The sequence below is a fragment of the Haliaeetus albicilla genome, chromosome 1, assembly GCF_947461875.1.
Source record: "Haliaeetus albicilla chromosome 1, bHalAlb1.1, whole genome shotgun sequence".
NCBI lineage: Eukaryota > Metazoa > Chordata > Aves > Accipitriformes > Accipitridae > Haliaeetus > Haliaeetus albicilla.
The window spans coordinates 58,414,216-58,422,797 of record NC_091483.1 but is presented as its reverse complement, the minus strand read 5'-3'; positions in this window follow the sequence as shown (position 1 = coordinate 58,422,797).

The following is an 8,582-nucleotide window of genomic DNA, read 5'->3' as shown; positions in this document are numbered from 1 at the left end:
CACCTGGACCCTCACAGCCATTTCTGGGTGGATGGAAATTGTGGTTGCTGTGAGAGAAGTAGTTATTAGGGAGGGGGATAAACTGCATTTCTAGCGCACCTGCCCATGAGAAAAATTCAATACACCTCAAAGGGCACATGTCTCAGCTTCTACCTCTGTGCAGAAAAATCTGGGAGGCATGACTCCTCCTCAGGTAACAGGACACTCCCAGCTGAAATCCATGCTCTTTTCTGCCTGAAACTGCCACGCTGAGGGAGCCTAAGGTCTGTGTGACCCTCTGATACCCTCTTCAGAAAACACATCCCTTGTGGCCAATTTATCATTGGGAGGAAAAGGAGCCCACAGAATCTAAACTGCTCTGGGAAATGCTGAAGAAATACACAGAGGAGTTTTTTGAGGCCACATTTAGAGGCCATGGAGAGGTTTCAGTGCACCCGAGTTTCAGTGGGATCGCAGCCCTCTCGGCACGCGTAGCAGCATGTCTCCCCCTTCCCTTCTCCTCTGCCTAAGGACTGAGAAAGGAGAGTCTTTACGGGTCTCTGACCCACTCTGCCCACAACAGGCGTAATTTTGCTGGGGACTTTTGGGGAATTAATCTATCTGATCCATCTCTCTTCCCTGCCACCCCAACTAAATACCTGTAAGAGCCTTTCTCCTCCCACACTACATTTCATCTTCAGTATAAGTGTCTCCCAAGCTATGGTTTTATTCTTAAGAGTAGTATGCTGAGTAGATCCCCTTGAAACCAGTATTGGCTGAAACTTCTCAATAGCTGTAGGTCCAGAAAAACCTCATGTTTGTGTATGTCACACAGGTCTTCACGCTGTGCCAGGACTAGTTTCATTTTAGAGCACTGTTGTGGCTTTGGTTTGGTTGGTCTTTAATCCTCCTATACTGGCAGTACTGGGCTGTTTTTGCCATTTTGGGATATTTACCCCCAGACCTTAACAGATTTTTCTTCTTCTTTAAAACTATATATTAAGGTGATTTACCCACTACAGCTATTTTCATTCCTTTATGAGAATGGCAAGGTCAACACAGAGCTCCTCTTGTCTTTCTCTAACTCTGCTGAAGAAGACTCTTCAACTGTACCAACAGTTTTCATGTAGAAAAGCCCGAGAGTGAAAGAACAGTGACCTCAGCACTGGCAGGGAATTAAGTCTATAATCTAATAGGGTTTCTTTTTCCATTTCTAAATAATGGGATTCTATTAGACCAAACTGTAGTCTCGTCTTAATGATAATTTATTGTACAGCATATCTGAATTTTGCCTTTTATAAATCATTGAGAATTACAATACACAGCTATATAATTTAATCTTCTCTTGTATCGTTAATATTTTTCATTGTTTAGAGAAACCCCTTGCTGTTCAGAACTCACATGTAACCGGGTTTAGAAATTACAGGGGATTTAATATGCCTATTTTTAAGTGATTAAACATTTTCATTTTCATTACTTTTAAATATTTTGTAAAAATTCTTAAAAAGTAAAATACTTTAAAAGTATTTTAAGCTTATGAGGTTTTGTACAAATTATTCTGGACAATTTTGAAGACAAATCTGGCCTTAAATTTATGTGTATATATCCCAAAATCTCAAAAAAACCCCAAGTTCTGTTTCATGATCTTTGAAAGGAAATAATTAAGGATAATTAATTCCCACATTGACATTTAAATGTATTAGAGCTATGCACCAGTGAAAGTATTGATCAATGAAAGTAATCAGTAATAATAGGAAAAATTAATCACTTTTGCAGATGTATTTGACTTCAGCTATGGAATGTACTTCGGCTAGAATTGAAGCTGACCCTGTGAATATAACAGCGACTGTTACCCACCAAAAAAGACAATGAAGAAATGTAAATGAGGGAAATTTGGGAGGCCATGCTTTCATTTGCTATTAGAATATAGAAACATAGTGAGTGATGTACAGGCTAAAATTTGTGATCTACGGTTTGTAAACCCATTGCTGGAATTGATAAGTAGCAGGTGATTTAGAAGAAAACACAAGAAGTCGGGGGCGAGGGGGAGATATTTGTTAGAGGTCTCATATTTAATAAGTAGAGATTGGCTTAGACCCTGAAATGGGTGGGTTTATATAAAAAATTTTTCAGAGTATTTTATTAACCCAGACTGTAGTGGATGGATGTTCTTACTTAAGACACGGTTCTTTGCAGAATTTAGCTAAAATCTTGACCTCAGCAAAATCTTGTGGCACTGAGTCTCAGATTGATTGTCTAGCGATTGGAAGTATCTCCCTTACCCGTTCTAAACTTGCTAAGGCAGGAATCAAATGATCACACCGTTATGTGTTATCCTACTTTTTTTTTGGTCTCCAAGCCAATGTTAAGAGAGAGCTTGAGTGATGCAGTCACTGAAAGGTGAGATTAAATAGGTAAAATCCAAAAGTGCCTAATTCAACTTCTCCAGCCTCGTCAGTATTTTAGTGTTCGTATATACAGTACAGCACGCCCTCTTGTTAATACAAATAACTTTTCCACCTCTCTTGAATGACGTGTGCCCTTGATCCTTCTTGCCACCTTTCTGTGAATGCCACCAGATTTGATAGTGACTGAGCCCAGAAATGTTTTAGGAGTGCTACATTTCCAGTGGGAATTGAATGTGATGGGAGTGAAGGGCTGAGATGTCCCTCTAGTGCATCCTCTTTTTCTGCAGCAGGACAAAACCACCCACACTATGTTTATCTAACTTTTTGTCTCCATAGAGATATTCCTAGTGATAATTAGATCTGTGTGTTTAAAGCATCACCGTTCTAAAATAGGCTGTCACATAATGCATTACAAGTGCATGCAGTAGCAGTAGATGCAGTTTTAACTACCACCCTTTCTTCCAGATGTAAGAAGACTTTGTTATTAAAAATGAAGAGACGCTCGGTTTGTAAAGAAAGCCTGTAACTTTGGAATTAAAGTGAGAGGAGGCTCCTCAGATGTTTACATCCCAGATGTGGTGGCATTTTGTTTTGCAGTATTACCTATGGAGATTCCCAAACTGCTTATTTTCAGAGCTCATCCCTTTTGGTAACTTTTTTAAAGATAATACAGCAAGAGTGTTTTGGTAGCTGTTTCTAGAAACAGTTTGATATTGTGAAATCAATACAGGGCCAGGAGCTTTTGAGTTCTCCTGACAACACTGCTTTGAGATTGTTTTGAACTACAATGTCAGACTCTTTAGGTTAAAAAAAAAAAAAAGTAGGAATAACCTGCAGCTTGTGACAGCCTGCGGAGTATATCTGTGTAACTGTACGTCGCATTGACCTCCACTAACACCACGATGATAAACCTCAGTGAGAGTTAAAGCTCCCACTTTGTAGCAGCTCTGCTGTGTCTGCCCCGTACTGTCTGCAAAGCTGAGGCAAAGCAACCGAGGACTCACTGAAGCCGAATCGTCTTCTACTTGGCTCTCTGGAAGAGAGCCCTACAAGCCCAAGGAGGCCACAGCGGTGGAAAGCTGCACAGAGCATCACAGAAGGCAGGCAGGCCAGTGCCGAGCCCAGTCCAGCATGTTCCCGGTTACTCACAAAGAGGCAGGTGGAGGGAAGGGGATATTCCTGGCTCTGCCTGGAAGTGAGCGCCAGAAGGTAATTGCTAGGTGCTGCCACCGGCTCTCTGTGGCTCAGCTCTCCTGCCATCGGGGCAAGGGAGCCGGCTGGGAACGCGCCGGCAGCTGCTGCAGCTGCGCCGACCCCCTGGGTCCTGGCACCACTTGGGACGGGGTGAGCTGCCTCCCCTCGCTCTTCAAAGCATAAGTGGGTTTTTAACAGCCCTGAGGGCATGCGTATTTGCGGCTATATCTTGGGGCAGGGACTGCTGTGGGCTTCAAGAAGGGGATTGGCTTTTCAAGGCAATGAGTATCCACGGCTCCAGCTGGGAGCTCTGGGTGCCCCGTGCCTCTGAAATGAGCAACCCAAACTTTCCCAAATACCGCCATGTGAGGTGATAACCAATTCCTTTAGGCACTGGTTTCACAGTCTCCAGTCTCTTCCCTTCATTAAGCAAATAACCGCATCTACTCATGAACTTTATGCTTTGTTCCCTCGATAAATTTTCTCCTAGGCGGAGAGTAATATATGGATTCATTTTCTATAAACATCTTCCTGAAGTTAATGCATCTGAAGACCCCATACACACATTAAACCTGTCGGTAGAGGCCTTAATGCTGATGTTAGATTTCAGACTCCTAGAAAGGCATAGTTTCTCTCACTTGCCAAGACTGTTTTGAACTTTTATCTATTACTGTTGATAGACTTAATACATTATTCCTCTGAGCTGTCTGAAACTGCAAGAGATGTTACCAGCATTCCTTTACTGCCTCTCTTTCAGAAAGGAATGGGAAGAAGCACAGCCTCAGCCTGCAACAATAGTGTGAAATAATACTCCTGTTCAAGTGAAGATAATTTTTTTTTAGGACAAGAGGAAATGGCCTCAAGTTGCAGCAAGGGAGATTTAGGCTAGATATTAGGAAAAATTTCTTTACTGAGGGGGTTGTCAGACACTGGAATAGGCTGCCCAGGGAAGTGGTTGAGTCACCATCCCTGGAGGTATTAAAAAAGTGCGTAGACAAGGTACTCCAGAACATGGTTTAGTGGGCATGGATGACGGTTGGACTCGATGATCTTGAAGGTCTTTTCCAACCTAAATGATTCTATGATTCCATGATTCTATCATTCTATTTTAATTTCCTGTTGATACGATAACCATGGCAAGGGTCAGACCAAAAGGTGATTTCCTCTCTCCAGAGGAAATTTCCCACCTCGGAAATGGCAGCATGAGCTTCGTTCTCACAGATGAAGTTTCTTGAGCTGTTTCTGGATGTATTCCCCACAAATTGAGAAGATGGGTTTCCTCGGAAATCATTCCTTGGCCTTCTTGATGACCTCTTGTGCGAAGTACAAGGTGCAAAGTCATTTTTCTAAGATGGAGCCATATTTTAGTAGCACCCTGGATGAAGCCACCAGTTTATTTCATAACAGTCGTCAGGTGACAACGTGTAAAGGACCAAATGAAACTGGTGACAGAAGCAGAAGGCTTCCTCTCCCATTGTAATATGGCCTTCACAGCGCTGCCCTGCTTCCCGGGTGATGAGGGTAGTCTATAGATTAATGTTTGACTCTTAAAGAGTCATGCTAAATGTGCAGCAAAAGTTACAGACAGGTACTAGTTTAGTAAGTGTCTAAGAATTAATGGTGAGCTTCATGTGAAGTCACCCCAGATTTTGCCCTCAGAGAGAGCTCACGCTTCTGACCACAGCAGCAAGCTGCTGGCCTCGACCGGAGTCAGGCGCATTCAGGGCACTCCTGCCAGGTACATCTACTAGCGCTTTCAACAGTTTCAAGAAATGCAGGAGGAAAAGAGGATTTAAAAAAATATTCTAATGGACCACAGCCACTTCTCATGACACCTCCTTTTCCCACTGGTTGGTAATACTTTGATAACTTTATTAAGGAAGTGCAGATATGTAAAGATTAAACTATTTAGACACACTTGCCTCTCAGTGAAAGGGATTGTTTTCATTAACTGTAGTTTCCCTGTTATGTTAGCTACATATTCTTTAGCAGCAAAATTAATGTTTGCTTTGTCATGCACCCATCCATCTGAGAGATTCATACTGCAATCAGGAATTACTTTTTCTGTTCATGTACTGGAGAGAAGAAAGTGAGAGTGTGTGCAAGAGCTACCCCAGAGCCAAATTCAACATTAGACCTGAATTCCAAGTCTTGGTATTTAGAAGAGCAGACAATTAAACACTCAGGTTGCTTCAAACACACAATGTGAATTTACCTCTGAACTCTTCAAGATGCAACATGTGTTCATATTGAATTTGAGCTGGATAATTAAAACAAATTATTCTTTATTTGAACAACATGGGGAGGTAAAACCAACAAAAATATCAAACCTTACACTCATTTCTTTACTGGAGCATCTTTTGACTTGTTAAGGTCCTTCTGCCCAGATCTCCTTGCCTTGTGAATCCCAGAGCATCTCTTGGTGTTACGGATCAGCTTGCCCGTTTGGCTTTCACTGGTACCACTGGTAAGCAGCCTTTTGGCATCCTCTTCCTGCCTGGGCTCCTGCTGGGTACCCCGTGGCCCTCCTAGCTTCTGTGCTTGTAAAGGTCAGCAGCAACCCTGTAGATTACTTACTTAATTAATACTCCTGCCAACTCCTGCCTTTGCAGAGAGGCAGGAGAAATAAACTTCACATCTTTTCAAACCATCCATTTCTACCTGACTGTGCAATCACGACAGTTGATGTATTAACGGTTCCAATGGGTCTGCCGCAGGCACGCTGGTCCTTACAAACGGTGGGTGCCGTATGCCTCAGGCCTCCCATGGTTCCCTACGCTGCAGGGGTGACCAGAACATGGAAAGCAGTGGCTTGGGAAAGGGTTTATGGATCAGAGGGAATAAATGACAGAAGTTTCCAGGAAAGACTAATGAGAAGCTTAGCTACCTAAGTGGAAAATTGTGATCCGAAATAGAGAGGTGATCTTAGCTCCGTATGAACCGTTAGTGAGAGAGACATCACAGTGTTTGGTACTGTCCTGGTATCCCTTTTGCAAAGCATCTTCAGAAACAGGAGAGAGTGGTTCCAGCTCTGGAAAAGATTTGAAAAGTTTTGAGCCTTAAGGATTGTGGGAGGTGTAAAGGATGCAGCCCATTTAGTTTATCAGGAAGAAGATAGATCAAGATGCAAATCAGTTTACAGCATAGTAAAATTAAAGGAGAGAAAAGGTCTAGCAGACATGTAGCTAGATCCACTGCTTGGAAGCTGAAGGCATCATATTAGAAATAAACCCCAAGTTTCAGCAAAGTAGTGAACTTGGCAAAAAAAATACCCGAAGAAGTAGCGTGTTGTCATCTCTTAATGTTTGCAAATCATGACTGCGTGCCATAAAATGGAAGCTGATCATCTTCACACAGCAAGGCTTGAGCAGGAGAGACATCTTTAAATCACCTTTGGCTGGCTGCTTGGTTTACTGGTAATACAGGTCTCGCCTTCTGTAAGAGCTCAGGGATCAGTTCAGCCATGGTAAAGCAGATGGACTGAGCACTGCAGCTTATCCAGCGGGAAACTCTTTCCATGTAGATCACTATTAGCAGAACCGCACTGCAGTGCACAGCTGTGTCGTTCCTAGAGACAGTCCATTTACTTTTAACAAAGATATTCTTAGATCACGGAATGACTTTTGGAAGAAAAAAGTAAAGTGGCAAAAGCTACCCACACTGTAACAAAACATCTATTCAAGAAATACATACAGGGCTTTTCCCTCCAGAAAAGAGACTCCGTATTTTATTGCAGCATTTTGAAACTGATTATTGAAGTACTTTTATTAGTGAAACAGCACTTGTCCCATTTTTCCTGGCTCTTTTAATCGTGCTCTGGGGGGGTGGCACCCTCTCCCCAGCACCCCAGCCGTGCAGAGGAATGCTCTTGCCGCATTTGCTTCTCGGCCAAATCCCCAAACAGTATTTTTTTTTTTTTTTCACTGACTCTGCCGGAGTCAGAGAGAGTTCATCGCCCCGTCAGCCCGGCAGCTCACCCGCAAGTGCCCCGGCTGCAGGGGCCGCCCCGGGAGGCGGCACCGGGGTGCGCTGCAGCCCCGGCGGGGGGCCGGCTCTTCTCGGGGGGCGCGGGGGGGCTCTGGTGGAGCTGGATGCCGCCTCGTCTCGGCGAGGCCGGGTACCTGCCGCTCCCCCCCGTGGCGGGGCCGGGCGAGGTGCGGGGCAGCCGTCGGGGCCGCCCCGCCGAGCCGGGGCTCCGGCAGCGGCGGGGGCTGGACGGGGCCGGGCCGGGCCGGGCCGGGCGCTACCGCGGCCGCCGCCTCCCGCTGCCGGGTGGTGAAAGCAAAGCGGGTGCCCAGGCGTGAGGCCGCTGGACGACTCCCGGCCCCGGGGGGAACCGAGCCGGCGGCCGCCGTGGTCCCGGCGGACGGCGCCTCTCCCTGCGCTCGGTGTAAGCAGGGGTCTGAGCAGAAGAACCGCTTCCGAGAAGCTGCCGAGCTGGAAAGCCAATTTTACCTTCCGCCTGGTGGTGTCATGGCTGGCGACGGCTTCCAGCCGGCCTGCAGGACGCTTCGTCTGCTGCAAACCAGACCTGTAGTTTATGCCCCCCCCCCCCTTTTTTTCCTTTGAACGGATATCGCTTAATATTGGCCATCTCCAGTTTTCGAGGTAGCGACAGAAGGTCAGATCTGACGCATCTTCCGCCCCCCCCCCCCCCATCAGCCTGTTTGCAAATAATTAATAACGGCACAATTAGGCAGTAATGACGGGACCCGCAGCTACGGTCTTCCTGATGGTAACGCAGATTAAAAATAATGCTGCCGAGCCCATCGCCTTTTGATGACTCAGTGCAGATTCTGCGATGTGCGCCCTTCAATCTTTGTCAGAAAAAAAAACCCCCGAGCCCTCCCCCCGAATAAAGCCCTAACAAGAAGTCAGAAAAGCTACGGTGCTATATTTGCTTTTGGGTTTTATTATCAACAATCAATTAATGGTACACTCTTGGAAAACTATATGCACATGTAGAAATATTTCCCCTTTTAAATAGAAGCATTCATTTTA